Source organism: Geotrypetes seraphini, chromosome 11, assembly GCF_902459505.1.
Source record: "Geotrypetes seraphini chromosome 11, aGeoSer1.1, whole genome shotgun sequence".
Classification (NCBI taxonomy): Eukaryota; Metazoa; Chordata; class Amphibia; order Gymnophiona; family Dermophiidae; genus Geotrypetes; species Geotrypetes seraphini.
Genome location: NC_047094.1, coordinates 124,617,443 through 124,635,106, shown reverse-complemented (window position 1 = coordinate 124,635,106; position 17,664 = coordinate 124,617,443). Strand labels below are relative to the sequence as shown.

At 44.8% G+C, this 17,664-nt stretch overlaps 1 protein-coding gene across 5 annotated transcripts in view; it reads right to left on the bottom strand.

The window, feature by feature from the left end:
* Positions 1 to 17,664, bottom strand: part of KMT2B (lysine methyltransferase 2B) — a 496,236-nt gene that overhangs the window by 399,224 nt on the left and 79,348 nt on the right. Inside the window, exons 2-3 of one of the 5 annotated variants that reach the window (XM_033963415.1) lie at positions 16,037 to 16,121; positions 12,342 to 12,423 (exon numbers count right to left, since the gene is read on the bottom strand). The exons of 3 other annotated variants lie outside the window; for them this stretch is intronic. The gene's annotated coding sequence lies outside the window, so the exon portion shown is untranslated. The remainder of the gene's footprint in view (positions 1 to 12,341; positions 12,424 to 16,036; positions 16,122 to 17,664) is intronic. One more of the 5 variants, XM_033963414.1, reaches the window with a different exon arrangement.

Genomic DNA, 17,664 nt, shown 5'->3' with positions numbered 1-17,664 from the left:
TCCTCCCTACTGCATAAGTTTCAGTTAATTCAAAACATTATAATAAGACTAATATTCAAGCTGAAAAAATATGACGCTATCTCTCCTTACCAAAAGTCTACACTAGCTACCTGTCAACACTAGAATAACCTTCAAATTATGCATAATTTTTCACAACTTATATGCAAATTCTGTAAAACTGCTTTTAAACATTTTTGCCAAATCCTGGTCTTCATTCTCCAGAATACTTAAAACATTTCAACTGAAACTCCCCTTACCCAAAGGCATGAAAAACAGGTACATATTCAGCTCACGTCTCATCTACATAGGTACCAAGACCTGGAACAATCTCCCAATCATCATCAAAACTGAACCTCATCTTCAATTTTATTGTCCGTTGATACTCAATTTTTGGAAGTCAATTTGGGGTAAAATTAATATGGTATTAGGTGTCTCTATTTCATTGTCTTATGACGTGGTTTTATTTGGGACATTGTTGAAACTTAAGAGTCCAATTGATACACATAAAAGTAGACTTATTATTATTACTAGTCTTATAGCCCGTTACATTAACGGGTTCTAGAATATATGTGTGTGTGTCTCTCTTTATTTCTTTCTCTCTCTCTCTCTCCTTAGCCGCTTTCTTTCTTTCTGTCTTTCTTTTTCCTTGGCTGTCCATCACCACCCCTTGCCTGCTCCCCCTGTCCATTCTCCCTTCCTTTTACCTCCCTGTGTCCACCACCACCCCTTCACTGCTCTCCTTATGCAGCAGCAGCCCTTCTCCCTTTGTTTTACCTCCCCCCTGTCCATCAGCACCTCTTTCCTTCTCCCCTTGTCCAGCAGTAGGCGTCCCTTCCTTTTTCTCCCACCCTCCTCCTTCTTATCCCTATGATACACTTACCTTGCTCTGCCCCTGATCAGAGGTTCCCGACAGTCGCCCAGTTGCACCCATTGGAAAAGTTCCTTCTGCCGCATCCCGCACCCCTCCTGACACGACTCCCGCTGTCTTTCTTTCTGTCTGTCTCTGTCCCTGGCCCCCTTTGTCTGTTTGTCTTTCTGTATATCTCCCTGCCCCTGTGTCTTTCTTCTTTTCTTTCTGTCTCCCTTCCTCCCTCTGTCTGTCTGTCCGAAGCAGCATTCCCTCCCCCTCAATTTCCCTTCCCCCACACCAGTTCCCTGTGCACCTGCCCCTGTGTCTTCTTTTCTTTCTCCCTTCCTCCCTCTGTCTGTCTGTCCGAAGCAGCATTCCCTCCCCCTCCATTTCCCTCCCTCCACACCAGTTCCTTGTGCACCTGCCCGTCTTCTTTTCTTTCTCCCTTCCTCCCTCTGTCTGTCTGTCTGAAGCAGCATTCCCTCCCCCTCCATTTCCCTTCCCCCACACCAGTTCCCTGTGCACCTGCCCCTGTGTCTTCTTTTCTTTCTCCCTCTGTCTGTCCAAAGCAGCATTCCCTCCCCCTCCATTTTTCTCCCCCCACACCAGTTCCCTGTGCACCTGCCCGTGTCTTTCTTCTTTTCTTTCTGTCTCCCTTCCTCCCTCTGTCTGTCTGTCCAAAGCAGCATTCCCTCCCCCTTCCATTTCCCTCCCCCCACACCAGTTCCCTGTGCCTGCATTAGCGTTTTCTCTACCCCCTTTCCCTTCCCGCAGGCCCGACTACACATGGTGATTTAAACAGCGTGTCAGCAGTCTTCACATGCTGCTTCGGGTCCTTCTACTGCCCTGATTTATTCTGGCACGTCCGGAGCAAATCAGGGCAGTAGAAGGACCCGAAGCAGCATGTGAAGAGTGCTGACACGCTGCTTAAATCGCCAGTCAGGCCCGCGGTAAGGGAAGAGGGGAGGGGCGGCAAATGAGTCGGGTCCCGGGCAACAGAAAGTGGCTGGGCTCCTCGGTGGGGGCGCTGAGTGGCCGCGATCCCTCTCCTCCCAGACACCCCCCCCCCCCCCGGAGGAACGGAGATCGGCGGTTACAGCCGCTGGCTTTGGCGTCTTCTATCCACTGCGGCCAACCCTAGCGGAAAGAGGAAGTAGTCAGAGAGGGCGGCCCGCAGTGGACAGAAGACAGCAAAGCCAGCGTTCTCTTCATTTAAAAGCGGGTGAGCCGGCGAGAAGGAGGAGGTGGTGGTTTTGGCAGTGAGTGAGGGCGGGAGGGGGAGTCGCAGGCTGTGCTGTGCTTTCCCGATCGCAGTGGCGCTGCTGTTGGTGTCAGAGCTCGCCGCCTTTGTGAGGTAATACGCGCGCATGCGCATTTGTGCGGCCACATCCCGACAGAAAAGGGATCAGGGAACACGTTTCGCTACTGCGCATGTGCGGGCTAGCATTTTATTATTTAAGATGACGGGGTGGCCATGCAGTTAATAACTAGAAATTGGAAGAATTGGGATAGGTTGGACTTCTCTTTTTGGTGGGAAACACTGTCTGTATTATAGATAAGAAAGCATGATTGCAGAACAATCAGGAAATAATAAGAGGTTTAAAAATATTTGGAGTCCATTAGAGGCATTTGTCAGGCAACAGAATGATTGAATCCTTAATTTCTTAGATTTCTACACACATCCAGGAAGGTAGGGAGGTAAGGGGGGGATGGGTTGGGTTAATGTGTTTTAGTTGTTAGCAGGAATATACGTTTTTGAAAATCAATAAAGAATTTATTTATTTATTTTTTTTTTTAAACTGAACCTAACCCAGATTTTTTTTATATCCAAAAAAAACTGAAGAACCTCCTTTTTGCCATCATATGCTCCAAAGTTATTTAACCCTTCCTCCCTCTCCATGCACAATAACCGACATTGCAACTTACTTCTCCCAGACAATGAAACTCACAATACTTCACCGCAGGATCTACCTCTTCTGACAATGAAACTCACAAGAACTACTTCTCTAAACAATGTATAAATCAATTGCTCTCAATCGATATGATACTAACTCTACTGTATTGTATTTCTAATTCAAAAGTATTGCTATTCTAATATCAACTCAATGTCTCTTTTCGATCGAATGTTTATTCAACAGCTTTGTATTTCTATGATAACAGTACTGTAGTCCATATTTTCTGTACTTCAGAACTGTAACTTTTCACTTCACAAAATGAGCTTCTTAAATTGCAAATCGCCTTCAACATAATCGAAATTTAGATTAGATATTTGTGGTTTTTTTTATTTTGTCTGCAGCATCACAAAGATTATCTCTTTTGCAAGAGAGGTTGGTGAACTGGTCGTGCATTGCAAAATCCAAATCTGACACTCTGAGCCAAGCCAAGCGATGCATGGCTAGAGATATAGATCAAGAGGAGACATCGAAAGCATCTAGGGATACCAGATAGCTGGGATTCTCCAGACATGTCCTCTTTTAAGGACTCTGTCAGCAGTTCGGGTGGCTTTTAAAATTTACAACTTTTGCCCGGGAAAACCCTACACTCACGCATCTATCCGGAGTTCCCCCCCCTGCACACCTATCTGGAGTTCTCTTCCCTCCCCAGGGATCCTGTGCTTGCTCGTCCAACACTGCTGTAACTCTTCTTGTTGTCGGCAGCATGAGTGAACTAAACACGCTGCCTTCGTCGACCCAGAAGCTTTCTCTCTGCAGAGGAAAAGCTTCCAGGTTGACAAAGGCAGCATGGAAACGCACGAAAACAACCAAAACTTGGAACAAACACAAGGATGATCAAAAGAAGTGTCACAGGGCGGTGATGGATGCCAAAAAGGACTATGAGGAGAAAATAGCAGAGGAGGCCAAAAACTTCAAGCCCTTCTTCAGGTACATGAAAGGGAGAAAACCTGCAAAAGAGGCAGTGGGACCGCTGGACGACCAGGGAAGGAAAGGGTACATCAAGGAAGACAAACAAATCGCAGACAGACTAAATTCCTTCTTTGCATCTGTCTTTACAAAGGAAGACACTGCAACAATTCCAGAAGTAGTGAAAGTGTTCAAAGAAGTAACAGAGGACAGCCTTACCACAGTAGAAGTGGACTTGGACCAGATTTACCACCAGATCGACAAACTCAAAAGTGACAAATCTCCTGGACCGGACGGAATTCATCCGAGAGTCTTGAAAGAGCTGAAAGTGGAAATCGGAGAACTATTGCAAAAACTTGCCAACCTGTCAATCAAAACAGGACAGACACTGGATGACTGGAAGTTAGCGAACGTCACGCCAATATTATAAAAAGGATCAAGAGGAGTACTGGGCAACTATAGACCTGCGGACCGAGAATCTCGGAGAGAATAGGAACACGAAGGCCTTGAGCATGCGCAGATGCTCAAGGCCCAGCACAGAAGGAGGCAGATCTTCAGGCACCGGCACCTGCATGCCCTGTGCGTTGGTGCCGGTGCCAAATGGGGGGTAAGAAATGTGATTGGGTGGGTGGGTGCCTTTGTGATGCCGGATCGCGGTGGGGAGGGGGTGCGACGCGAGCGGAGGGTGCCGGATTGTGGGGGGAGGGTGCTGGATCGGGGGGATGCACTACGAACAGGGGGGGGCGAAACGAGCGGGGGGATGGCGGATCACGTGGGGGGGCCTTCATGAGCAGGGGGAGCAATGCCGGTTTTTGGGGGGGTAGAGCAACGCCGCTGGCCTCGGGGGATGGGGGTGGGTGGGAATGAATCAAGCGAGTTTCCCTTAGTTCCTTTAGGGAAACTCGCTTTGATATACGAGTATTTTGGTTTACGAGCATGCTTCTGGAACGAATTATGCTTGTAAACCAAGGTACCACTGTACTTGGATTTTCAGAAAGCGTTCAACAAGGTTCCACATGAAAGACTCCTCAGGAAACTGCAAGGCCATGGAATAGAAGGAGACATACTAAGATGGATAGGCAACAGGCTGGAGAACAGAAGGCAGAGAGTGGGTATAAATTGGAAGTTCTCAGACTGGGAGAATGTGACTAGCGGTGTGCCCCAGGGCTCGGTACTTGGAACCATCTTATTTAATATTTTCATCAACGACCTAGAGGATGGAACATCCAGTGAGATCATCAAGTTTGCAGATGACACAAAGCTATGCTGGGCAATCAAATCGCAGAAGGACAGTGAGGAACTTCAGAGCGACTTGAGCCGATTGGAGAATTGGGCAGATAAATGGCAGATGAAGTTTAATGTGGAATAATGCAGTGATGCACTTAGGCAGAAAAAATAAGGAACACAAGTATAGTATGTCAGGTGCAACTCTGGGAAAAACCAAACAGGAAAGGGACCTGGGCATATTAATCGATAGGATCCTGAAGCTGTAGGCGCAATGTGCGGCGGCAGCGAAGAACGCAAATAGAATGCTAGGCATGATAAAGAAGGGAATCACGAGTAGATTGGAGAAAGTAATAATGCCGCTTTATAGAGCGATGGTCAGACCACACTTAGAATACTGCATCCAACATTGGTCTCCATACCTAAAGAAGGATATAAAAATGCTCGAAAGGGTGAAGAGATGAGCAATGAAGCTAATAAAGGGCATGGAGAACTTGGAATACGAGGAACGACTTAAGAGACTGGGATTGTTCTCCCTTGAGATGAGGAGGCTGCGAGGGGATATGATCGAGACTTTCAAAATACTGAAAGGAATCGGCAAAATAGAGCAGAAAAAAAATTATTTACAATGTCTAATGTGACACGGACAAGAGGACATGGATTGAAGCTAAGGGGGGACAAGTTCAGGACAAATATCAGGAAATTCTGCTTCACGTAATGAGTGGTAGACACTTGGAATGCTCTCCCAGAAGAGGTAATTGCAGAATCCACCGTTCTAGGATTTAAGGGTAAGTTAGATGTACATCTCCTTATGAGAAGCTTAGAGTGATATGGGGACTAAAACTATGCCAGGGTACACCTGGTGGGGCCTACGTGTGTGCGGATCGCCGGACTTGATGGACCTAGGATCTGTTCCGGAGATGGCACTTCTTATGTTCTTATGTGTTTAGTTCACTCACTGCTGATGACACGAAGAGTTTACAGCAGCGCCAAATAAGCAAGCACCGGATCCAGGGAGAAGGGGTGGTATTAAGAAATATGCAGGACTGCAGGTATGGGGAGGAAAGATGCCCTAGACCTGCGGGGAAAGAAAGGGAAGGAGCAGACAGAGATATGAGACCACAGGAGTAGGGGAAGGGAATGAGAGAGATATCAGACCACTAGATAGGGAAAGAGGGGTAAGAAGAGAGAGTTGTCAGACCAGGGAAAGGAAGGAGGGAGGGAGGGATTCCTGACTAAGGCAAGGGAAGGGGGAGGGAGATGCCAGACCACAAAATGGGGAGAAGGGAAAGGAAGGAGGGGAGAGAAATGCCAGAGTGTGGGAAGGAGAGGAGAAAGATCCCAGACCATAGGAGGGGGAAAGAGGGAACATAGATGTCAGACCACAGAAGAGGGAAAGAGGAGAAGGAGATGGTACACAAGGATGGAAGGGTGGGGAAGGAGAAGGGGAGAGAAAGAGAGGAGATAGTGCATAGGAGTGGGGAAGGTAAGAAAATGGAATGGATAGATGGGAATAGCGAAGAAGAAAGAGGAAGAAGATGGTACACATGGATAGATGAGAAGAGAAGATATGGAAAAGTAGATAGATTTGAGGAGGAAGCAGAAAAATGGAAGAAAGCTGAATATTAAAAGTTAATGTCAAAGATGGATGTAGAACAAAACACAAAAAAAAACCTCTCATCAATACTGGGCAAGTTTCTCAAATAGTATCTTCATATAACATTTAAAGGCTTTTAGATATTAAATGTGCTCATAAGCTCTTCAGCAAGCGGTACAATGTCGCTGGAAAGGTGCTTGAATTTTAATCATAACACATTGGATGGAGCAAGGATACTTGTTTCTACTGGAGTGGAAAATGTTATGGCTCTACAAAAGTTATTTAACAGTAGACCACTTATCTGAAAAGGTCAGTTTATGTCTGTTGGTTGGGAAGGAGAAAAGGTCAGTTATATATTTAGGGGCTAAACCAAACAGTACCTTAAAGCAGAAACATCCAAATGCCTCCATCGGCAACCAATGCAGGAGTCAGTAGGAAGGAGTTACATGGTCAAACTTCTTCAACCCAAAAATCAGTCTGATAGTTTGGAAAAAAATTCATGAAAAGTTTGGGTTCAAAGAATGTTGGCATCATGTCAGAAGACCATGAGGCTCCAGTGCTGTCAGGAGAACTTGAAAATGCTCCATGAAGACCAAGTGAATTTTTTTCATCATTTGGTCATAATTAGATTGTAAGATCTTTTGAGTAGGGACCATCTCTTGCATGTCCAATGTACAGAACTGGGTGTGCCTGGTAGCGAAACAGAAATAATAAATTGTTGCTGTTTTCATCATTAGGTGACTGAACATGAGACTTGGGTCTATCACAGAGATCCTGAGTCCAAAATGGACTCTACAAGCATACAGTGGAAGCACAGTGGAAGCATGAAGTGGAAGCAGAAATCATCCTCCACCCTCAAAAAGTTCAAGACAGAAAACTTTACAGGCAAAGTCATAGCAACTGTCTTATTTTGCTTCTGGAGTTTGTGCCACACAAGACAACCATAACCAGGGAGAGTTACGCCAACACAATGACCGCTCTGCAAGAGTCAGTCAAGGAGAAAAGATGAGGAAAACTCACAGCAGGCATGCTGCTTCTACACAACAATGCACCGGTGCACATGTCACGACAATCACAGGCTGCCATCCAAGAATGTGAAGATATTTCTCCAGCAGTTTTCAAGTGATAATGTTGTCAAGGAAGCTGTGATGCCCTGGTCTGAAGGTCAAACAAAAGAAATATTTTCGAAAGGGTTAAAGTAATTGCAGGGAAAATAAAACAATTTTTTTTAAACTCTTTTCTTTCCTACCGAGGTAGATAAATTATTTAATACCCCTCGTATGTCCTGGGATTCTTGGCATGATGTAACGATGAAAGAAAAACTCTGTGGAGCAGGTCTTCTCCATAGTAGTGGAGAAAGGTCTGAAGGTATGCCAAATGATTCATAAAATTATGGAATATTCTTGCTGGTGTGTCAAGACAGATGACAGCCAATATGATCACAGTCCCTTTTCAATGATCAGGACTGAAAATATCAGAAGAAACATTGAGACGAATGTCTGGAATGCATCCCAATAAACTACAATGTTCTGACCTCAATGCTTGGCTGGCGTGCCAACAGGCAGAGGATCAATGATGAGGTGAGAAATGCCATGTTCAATGTTAGGCATATCACTAGGCTGGGCCAAGGTCTAGGCAGATATGGGGGCCAGCGAAGGCTGAATCAATATAACCTGAATTACCACCACATTCCCCGACAACAAAGATACACCCATCTGCTAAGAAAGCTATGCTACCTCCATGTTACATCTACACTGCAAACGCTGCAATTTAATCCACCCTATGCCTACTAAGTCTGTAATTTTAAGTCTGTATGTTATGTCTTCACTGTAAAAATTGTAATCTAAACCCACTTGTCTATACTGTAAATTATGTAAAGTCTGTATTTCTCACTAAAGTTTGTCCTACTCATACTATGAATGTACTCCTGTAACCCGTTCTGGGCTCCTTTGGGAGGACAGGCTAAATCAATGACTAAATAAAGAAATAAAATATAGTCTGCAGCAAGCCATCAAGTTCCTGTTGGAGTAGGAGTTCAAGCAGGTCTTGGATAGATGGCACCAACACCAATATTGACACTGGTGCAGAAGGACCCAAGGCCTCTGAACTTCGAGACATGGGTGATCTCACAGGTGAGGATGGATGTCAAGGAGAGAGCACTTGAAGTGATGGTGATCAGTAGTCTCAACGTTGATGCTTGGGATGTGTCGAAGTGGAAGAAGAATGAGAATTGGCTTGGAACCCATGCTTGTGCTTCTTAGCCTTTTTTCTAATACTGGAGGATGGTGGCACCAAAAAGACAAAGTGAAAGCCTGATGCTGGGTCAGGTTAACATGTCCCAGTGCTGAAGGAGCTGATGCAAGAGTCAATGCCGATGTCTATGCTGGGGTACTGTGAACATCAGAATATGAAGTTCCAGACTTATCCAATGGTTTTGATGTGTCGAAAAGCTTCTCATACTAGAGCTTTCTCGCTTTTAATGTCTACATTTGCAAATGGGCACAAAGTGTGCAGATGATATACTTAAACGTCTCAATCATGTCTCATGTCTCCCCTCTCCCTACGTTCTTCGAGAGAGTATAGCCACAATTTGTTTAGCCTTTCTTCGTACGATAGATCCTTGAGTCCTGAGACCACCAGGATGGCATAGCATAAATGGTTAGTGATGTGGCATTAGAGCCAGGGAAACTGGGTTCATAAGAAAAAAATAAGAATAGCCAGACTGGATCAGACCAATAATCCATATAGCCCAGTATCCTGTTTCAAACAGTGGCCAATCCAGGTTATAAGTACTTGGCAGAAATCCAGATATTCTCCAAGGACAAGTAAGCATCATATTCTCACATATGGGTGATGTAATCCATGGAACCTAGCATACAGTCAAGTGTACTGTCACTTTGAAACTTTAAGGCTGCCCATACTGCATGTGTGCTGGTTCTTACCCACCCGACTTTGGCTCGCGGGACCTGCAGTTCTAGCTAAGAGGTTGCTTCAGAGTGTTCTCTTCAGCATGTGCTTTATTTTACTTTCTTTTTGTGCATTCCTGGTATTTTTCCTCATATTTCTTCTTACTTTTTTCATTCCTGTTAATTTCGGTAATTTTTTTTCTTGATTTTTGGTGCTCTTCATTTTTTAACCTTTTGCCCCTCTAGGGCCTCTTCCTTCACCTGGGAGTCTCAGTAATTTTCAGCTTCCCTTTTACTCAAACTCCCTCACCATTGAGTCTTTGACCTGGCATCAGCTGTATTCCCATTGATGTCAAAGGCACCTAGAGGGTTCAAGAAGTGCACTCGATGTAACCGGACCATTTCAGCCACTGACTTACATTTTTGGTGCATTCAGTGTCTTGGCCCGACCACTGGGATATCATAGAAACATAGAAAAGTGATGGCAGAAAAGGGCCAAGGCCCATCAAGTCTGCCCACTCTATTGACCCACCCACCCTCCTAGCTACCCTTTGAGAGATCGCACTCTGATGTCCCATTCCCTCTTAGAGATCCGACATGAGCATCCCACCTGTTCTTAAAATCTGGCACGCTACTGGCCTCGATCAATATAGTCTTGTTAGAATGTTTATTTTCTTATTTTTTCCTCTATCTCTATTTTTCACTTCTTTATTACTCTCTAGGTACTTTAATTAGATTGTGAGCCTTCGGGACAGTAAGGGAATTTCTAAGTACCTTTCTTACTTATAATTTTAATGTATATTTTCTGTAAACCGCTTAGAACCTAACGGATTAGCGGTATATAAGAAATAAATTACATTACATTACATTCCTCCATGGCCTTTCCTTTAAGTATGATTGTATGGGGCGATTTAAAGAATGGAGCAATGTAGGCAGGTTTAAGAACCAGAAGGGGTTGGTTCCTACATGAGTAGAGTGTTAGGAGAAATGTAGTAGATGAAGGGATTTACGGGCATTGAGGGAAGGGAAAAGTCATGGGGGAATTGGAGGACGGGTGGGGGATCACTTGTTGATGCTTTTATTTCCTACTTTCAATTTTTTTGTACTTTTTAATTTTATAAAAGCAAGATATACAGGTATTTCTGGTTTGAATATTTTGGTGTGGTAGCCTTTATTAATCCACCTTTAAAGGTAACAAAAAGGATATCAATAAAAAAGGTACAGTATATACTCCAATATAAGTCAAGATTTTTGGGCCCAAAAATGGGGGGCTTGGCTTATATTCGGGCCATCGCTTACCCACCTCCCTCCTGGACCTTTTGCAGGCCTCCACAGGGCCTGCCACAAGATCTGGTTGTCCAGCAGTGGGCTGGGACATGAGGGATCCCCCCTTATTTCCCATCCCAGCGCACACACACACACACCCCACGTACCCCTGACTCCTCAGTAGCCTCACAGTGGAAGGGACAAGAGGAATCCCTACTGTGCCTGCCGAAATTGATAACCACACCTCCCTCCCACCTCCCCCACGTACCTTTCGGGTCTCTGGTAGCTAGCTGGTGCGCGGAGCAGGATCGATCTTCCTGCCTGCCTGCTCCGTTCGAGGCAGCTGGCTGATTTGCTGCTCACAGCTCCATGCACCAGCTTACTACCAGAGACCCAAAAGGTTTGGGGGGAGGTAAGAGGGGAGAACTCGCAGCAGCCAACCAGCCAGTGGCCTCAAACAGAGCAGGGGGTGTGTGCGGGTTTGTTTTTTTTAATTTGACTGAGACAGGAGACGAGGGATCCCTCAGCAGGCCCAGTGGAGGCCTGCAAGGCATCAGGAGGGAGGGAGATGGTACAGGGGAGGGAGGGATGACAGGGTACAGAGCCTGGCAGGGAGTATGGGGGGGCTGGATGAAGAGCTTGGCATGGCAGGGCACTTGAATATTAAGCCCCCGTCTTATATTTGAGTCAACCATTTTTCCTCCTTTTTGGGGGGAAAAATGGGAGTCTCAACATATTTGAGTATATAAGGCATTTTATCTTTTTTTGTTATATTTCTACTTGTTACCTTTAAAAGTAGACTAATATAGCTACCACACAACCGTATGAGAAAACAAATGAGCAAATACAAGGCCCCTTTTACTACAGTTTAGCATGTACTAATAATAATAAGTTTATATACCGCAGGACCGTGAAGTTCTATGCGGTTTACAATGATTAAAAGATGTTACAAATTAAGTAGAATTAACAAAGTTAGAAGCTAGTTATTAACAGCGCTAGAGATCAGTTATTGTGGAGTAGGATTGTACAGGTTAGTTATGTTTTGTACAGATATGTTTTTAGGTGTTTCCTAAATTCCCCATAAGTAGTAGGCTAAAACCTGCATGTACTATTTTATAACTATAGGCAATATAAAAAGGGAAGGAAAGGGACTTGATATATACTGCCCTTCTGTGATTACAACCAGAACAGTTTACATATTATATACAGGTACTTATTTTGTACTTGAGGCAATGGCACTTAGTACAAAAAGGAAATCAAGGAATGGAGAGACAACCTCTATGGAATACCAAATAGAGTCAACACAAGTAGAGATAGAAGAGATGTACCAACTGGGACTTTTACTGATTGCTGAAAACAAACAGCTGACAACATGGCCACTGTTTGGGCACCTAAGTGCCTTCTTCAGGAATCTATAAATGAATAAATGTAAAATGTTTATACAAACAAAAACAAATGATTAAAATACACAAATACAGACCACAACTGTATATACTGAATATATAAATTACATAAAAAAGTTAATTAAAACATAAATAATTACACTAAAAGTATAGAAATAATGCACTTATTGCGGAACAATATTGTCAACTGGCATATAAAATTCAGTAAGAAATAAAACATAAATCAATACATACCAAAATACTGTTGTATTGTGGTGTTTTGATAGATGATAATTCACATAATAAGGGATATGACTCAATCACCGCAATACAAAACCTGTGGTTTTCAATGATATTTCACATGATGAGGGATAAAACCCAAACAATGCAATATAAAACATGTGGTTTTCAACTTAAAAGGTTTTCACATAGTACATGCTTACAATTCTAAACCATACTAACAACAGATGAGGGTGCACAGGCAAAACTATTCTTGAAAAAAAGGGGAGAACATAAAGCAAAAAGTAAAACTATAAATATCATAAGGATCTGTTAAAAGATCTACTGAAGAGAGGTAATATAGACCTCTTTTATAACCTCCCATTATTTAGTCATCTTAATGTAAACTATACTTAGTGCTGAAAAAAAAAATCACCAATATGTATAGTTGTGGTCTGTATTTTGTGTATTTATGTTTGTATAAACAGTTTATATTTGTTCATTTATAGACTCCTGAAGGCACTTAGGTGCTGAAACACTGGCTGTGTTGAGTCAGTTGTTCTTTTTCAGCAATCAGTAAAAGTCCTAGGTGATACATCGCTTCTATCTCTACTTGTGTTGACTCCACCTAGTACACACTGACATCCATTAGCATGTACTAAGCTTTAGTAAAAGCCAGACACACACATACACACACACACTAAGGTTAAAAAAAACTGTACTTGTATTAATTTGGTCCAATAAAAAAAAAAAAGAATAATTTTATCTTTTTTTTGTTTGTTTGTTTTGGATATGAATGGTGTTAACATTAGTGGGGAATAGCTGTTGATGTGCTATATTGTGTTTCTTTAGCTTGTTCTTTGTCAAGTTCTGGATGTTAACTAAATCTGAACCCAATAAAAATATTGATGATGCGGTATATAAACTTAAGGTTTAGATTAGATTAGATTAGATTGAAAAGACACTTTTATAATTATAAATTTTTTGTTTCACTTCTTTACTCTCGTCTCCCGTTTGCAACATATAGCTCTATTTTTGGGTTAACTTCTAATAAGAACTATTGTTCAATACTGCTACAACATTGACTGACTAAAGACTGGTTCAGGCAGTAGCATGAAGTAAATGCATGAAAGCAAGGACCAGGTTACATCTTTCCAGCAAAACTAGCTTTAGAAGAACTACAGAAGCAGTAGTGGCATATATCCAATGAACCTTGTTATTACTGGAAACAGAAGTCCAGTTTATTCATAACAAAATTAAATACATGATACTAGTCAGTTAACTAGTATATACTTCACTAGAATTTCTGGTCTACCGTATTTTCGCGGATATAACGCGCGCGTTATACGTGATTTTACGTACCGCGCATACCCCTCGCGCGTTATATGCCTGAGCGCGGTATACAAAAGTTTTTAAACATAGTTCCCACCCCGCCCGACGCCCGATTCACCCCCCCAGCAGGACCGCTCGCACCCCCACCCCGAACGACCGCTCGCACGCGCTCCCACCCGCACCCGCATCCACGATCGGAGCAAGAGGGAGCCCAAGCCCTCTTGCCCGGCCGACTCCCCGACGTCCGATACATCCCCCTCCCGGCAGGACCACTCGCACCCTCACCCCGAAGGACCGCCGACTCCCCAACAATATCGGGCCAGGAGGGAGCCCAAACCCTCCTGGCCACGGCGACCCCCTAACCCCACCCCGCACTACATTACGGGCAGGAGGGATCCCAGGCCCTCCTGCCCTCGACGCAAACCCCCCTCCCTCCAACGACCGCCCCTCCCCAAGAACCTCCGCCCGTCCCCCAGCCGACCCGCGACCCCCCTGGCCGACCCCCACGACACCCCCACCCGCCTTCCCCGTACCTTTGTGTAGTTGGGCCAGAAGGGAGCCCAAACCCTCCTGGCCACGGCGACCCCCTAACCCCACCCCGCACTACATTACGGGCAGGAGGGATCCCAGGCCCTCCTGCCCTCGACGCAAACCCCCTCCCCCCCAGCCGACCCGCGACCCCCCTGGCCGACCCCCACGACCCCCCCACCCCCCTTCCCCGTACCTTTGGAAGTTGGCCGGACAGACGGGAGCCAAACCCGCCTGTCCGGCAGGCAGCCAACGAAGGAATGAGGCCGGATTGGCCCATCCGTCCTAAAGCTCCGCCTACTGGTGGGGCCTAAGGCGCGTGGGCCAATCAGAATAGGCCCTGGAGCCTTAGGTCCCACCTGGGGGCGCGGCCTGAGGCACATGGGCCAAACCCGACCATGTGTCTCAGGCCGCGCCCCCAGGTGGGACCTAAGGCTCCAGGGCCTATTCTGATTGGCCCACGCGCCTTAGGCCCCACCAGTAGGCGGAGCTTTAGGACGGATGGGCCAATCCGGCCTCATTCCTTCGTTGGCTGCCTGCCGGACAGGCGGGTTTGGCTCCCGTCTGTCCGGCCAACTTCCAAAGGTACGGGGAAGGGGGGTGGGGGGGTCGTGGGGGTCGGCCAGGGGGGTCGCGGGTCGGCTGGGGGGGAGGGGGGTTTGCGTCGAGGGCAGGAGGGCCTGGGATCCCTCCTGCCCTTAATGTAGTGCGGGGTGGGGTTAGGGGGTCGCCGTGGCCAGGAGGGTTTGGGCTCCCTCCTGGCCCGATATTGTTGGGGAGTCGGCGGTCCTTCGGGGTGAGGGTGCGAGTGGTCCTGCCGGGGGGGGGGATGTATCGGACGTCGGGGGGGGCATCAGGCTTTCAGGATGGGGACAGACCTTCAAGGGGGGACAGGACTTCAAGGGAGGACAGTGCACGGAAGTCAGGGGGGGTGAACGGAGAGTCGGGACAGCGCACGGAAAGTCAGGGCGGGTGAAAGGAGAGTCGGGCAGCATGCGCGTTATATGCCTGAGCGCGGTATAGAAAAGTTTTTGTACATATCATCGTGGTTTCTGCGCGCTATACCCCTGTGCGCGTTTTAGAATGGTGCGCGTTATATCCGCGAAAATACGGTACTCATATCAAAGACTAACAGCAGCAAAGCTTACTTAGCCACTGCTGCACACTGAGCTGAGGATTTCAAAGTATCCTCAATGATGACACCTAGATCCTTTTCCTGGGCAATGACTCCTAACATGGAACCCTGTATCACGTAGCTAGTTTGGGTTCCTCTGTCCCAAATGTATCACTTTGCACTTGCTCACATTAAACGTCATCTGTCATTTTAATGCCCAGTCTCACAAGGTCCTCTTGCAATTTTTCACAATCCTCTTGCAATTTAACAACTTTGAACGCTTTGTGCCATCAGCAAATTTAATAATCTCACTAGTTATTCCCATCTCTAGATCTCTGATAAATGCAAATAGTATCATTCCCAGCACAGACCCATGGGGAACTCCACTTTTTACCGTTCTCCATTGAGATATTGACTATTTAACCATATTCTCTGTTTTCTATTTTTTTAACCAGTTTTTAATCCATAATAGGACATTAGTTCATATCCCATGACTTTCTAATTTCCTCAGAAGTCTTTCATGAGGTAATTTTTCAAATACCTTTTGAAAATCCAAATACACAGTATTGACAGGATCACCTCTATCCACACATTTATTCACCCCCTCGAAGAAATGCAATAGATTGGTACGGCAAGATTTCCCTTGACTAAATCCATGTTGGTTTTGTTTCATTAGTCCATGTTTACATATATGCTCCGTAATTTTGTTCTTTTTAATAGCCTCTAACATTTAGCCTGGCATCAACATCATACTCACCGGTCTACAATTTCCTGGATCAACTCTGGAACCCTTTTCAAAAATTGGCATTATGTTGGCCACCCTCCAGTCTTCTGGTACCATGCTGGATTTTAAAGATAAATAACAAATTACCAACAATAGCTCTGCAAGTTCATTTTTTCAAGTCTATCAGTAGTCTGGTATGTATATCATCAGGTCCAGGCGATTTTCTAATGTTCAATTTGTGAAACTGCCCCATTACATCTTCCAGTGTTACAGATGTTTGCTTCAGTTCCTCTGATGAAAAGGTAAAAGGCAAAAACTTAGGATGAGTTATATAAGATTACCTCATCATGATGAAAACAAGTGTAAGGGTCATACGTGATTAAAGCTTGAAACAACTGAATCTTCTAGCCAAAGTAATAGTTACCATAAAAAGTGCTTTCCAAATTAAATGTTTAAAACACAAGGTCTCTGCCAGCTCAAATAAAAATGCAACACGTGGAAGAACCTAGTAAAGCTTGAAGAATGGTATGAAGTTTGGCAGCTAGGATTTAATTCGAAGAAATGTAAGGTCATGTATTTGGGCTGCAAAAACCCGAAGGAACCGTACAGTTTAAGAGGTTAAGAACTTTTGTGCACGAAAGAGGACCAGGTGTGATAGTATGTGATGATCCAAAATGTGGCCCTGCGAAGGATTTGAGTTTGAGACCACTGCTTTAGGCCGTTGTTTCAGCTTTTCATGTTCATTGGGCAGTGTGTTTGCCTGCCTTTCTACCAACAGGTTTCTCGACTCAGGACCGCCTGTTGAAGAAACTGGCCATACACAGGCCATACCTTATTTGGAGGACACTAATGAGTTTCGCCTCTCTGACCATCTGCTTGTGCTGACTCATTCGATTAAGCGGGGTGCTCCTGCTTCTAAGGCCACAGTTTCCAGATGGATCCCGTAGGGCCATTTCGTCAGCCTACATTCTTTCTGGGAAATAGTCCCATGTTTCCATCAAAGTGCTTTCTACCAGGAGCTGGTCTGTTTAATGTTGCACCCTGTAAATATGTCCTTTTGATTTTTAATAATTAGTATTTGTTTTTATTTTTTGTAATTCGCTTAGTAAAATTACGATAAGCGAATGTATCAAACTTTTAATAAAACTTGAAACTTCCTTCTTCGTGATCCGAAACTAAATCTGTCCCTCCTGCGGAGATTTGCGGGGCTGCAACATGGTCTTCTCTTCCCATGTTGGTCACGTTTTACAGAGTAGATGTTGCTGCAAGGCTGAACTCAGCCTTCGGGTCCTCAGTCTTAAGGGCCGGCAAGCCCACATCCCTATTGTCTAGAATGTCTCACTTATTGCACTGGAAATGATCAATGGATATGATGGTTCAGCCGATTATTATGATTTAAATGTTGAAAAGTATGCACAGTTTTTAGTGGAAAGAATGGGTGGAACTCAACAATTTTTAGATGATTTTGACTTAAATATGGTGGAGAATGTGGAAAATGAGAAATGGTCCCAGTTTGATAGAGTAGATGAAACTGAGGTTCATAAAGTTATTTGTGACTGTACACCTACTCGGGCAATACAAGATCCTTGCTCTTCAATAATTATTAGACAAATGGTTAATAAGGTGACTCCAGTGATTATTAAAGTTGTAAAAAATCACTG